The sequence below is a fragment of the Odocoileus virginianus genome, chromosome 15 (genome assembly GCF_023699985.2).
Source record: "Odocoileus virginianus isolate 20LAN1187 ecotype Illinois chromosome 15, Ovbor_1.2, whole genome shotgun sequence".
NCBI lineage: Eukaryota > Metazoa > Chordata > Mammalia > Artiodactyla > Cervidae > Odocoileus > Odocoileus virginianus.
The window spans coordinates 33,687,260-33,688,263 of record NC_069688.1 but is presented as its reverse complement, the minus strand read 5'-3'; the positions used below and the strand labels follow the sequence as shown (position 1 = coordinate 33,688,263).

The following is a 1,004-nucleotide window of genomic DNA, read 5'->3' as shown; positions in this document are numbered from 1 at the left end:
CCTGGTGGTGAGTTGCATTTTGATCATTCAATCTTCTAGAACATTTATAGTTGACACTGAAAGGGTAAGAATTCTTCCCAGCCTCATTTTTGGTCACTCCTTAATGTAATATGCGGCTTCCCTGATATCTCAGTTGGTAAAAGAATCTGCCTGCAATGCAGGAGACCCTGGTTTGATTCCTGGGTCAGGAAGATCTACTGGAGAAGAAATAGGCTACCCACTTCAGTGTTCTTGGGCTTCCTTGGTGGCTCAGCTGGTATAGAATCCACCTGCAAAGGGGGAGATCTGGGTTCAACTCCTGGGTTGGGAAGACCCCTAGGAGAAGGGAACAGCTAACCACTCCAGTATTCTGGCCTGGAGAATCCCACGGACTCTATAGTCCATGGGGTCACAGAGTCAGACACAACTGAGCAACTTTCACTTTAATGTAATATATTTTCCATCAGGATGACTTCCTGTCTGTCAATTCCCTTTTTATAAATAGAGTTATTGAGATATAGTTCATATATCATAATTCACTCACTTGCCATGTACAATTCAATGATTTTTAGTATACTCACAGAGTTGTGCAATATCACCACAATCTAATTATAGACGACTAATTCCCTTGTGTGCTTGTCTTTGTTTTGTTTTGTTTTTTTCTCTTGTTGTAGAGTGTCTTCCAATCACCAGATACTGAGCAAACTGGGAATGGAATGGGTACCTCTGCCAGGCTTGCTTTCCCTCCCGACTCTGAAGCTGGCAGAATACAAGCCATTCTCCAGTGTGCTTATCTTTGATCTTACTCTTTACTATTCATTCATTTATTTATTCAATCATTGAACATGTATTTAGCCAGACAATGTTAATTCTAGAGAAACTTTGATATGTAAAGAAGCAGTTACAATACCTGGTGATAAGTCCTATAATTGGGGAAGATACAAAATGTATCTATGGGAGGATATATGCAGTGGTACCCAACTCCCTGATGACAGAAAGTCAGGGAAGTTATTCTAGAAAGAAGT

At 40.5% G+C, this 1,004-nt stretch overlaps 1 non-coding gene across 1 annotated transcript; it reads right to left on the bottom strand.

Moving 5' to 3' along the window:
• Positions 1-642: 642 nt before the first annotated feature.
• On the bottom strand, positions 643-783 carry LOC139038523 (small nucleolar RNA SNORA7). Its single transcript, XR_011491568.1, has one exon. It is a non-coding gene; the product is annotated as a small nucleolar RNA SNORA7 (small nucleolar RNA).
• Positions 784-1,004: the final 221 nt, after the last annotated feature.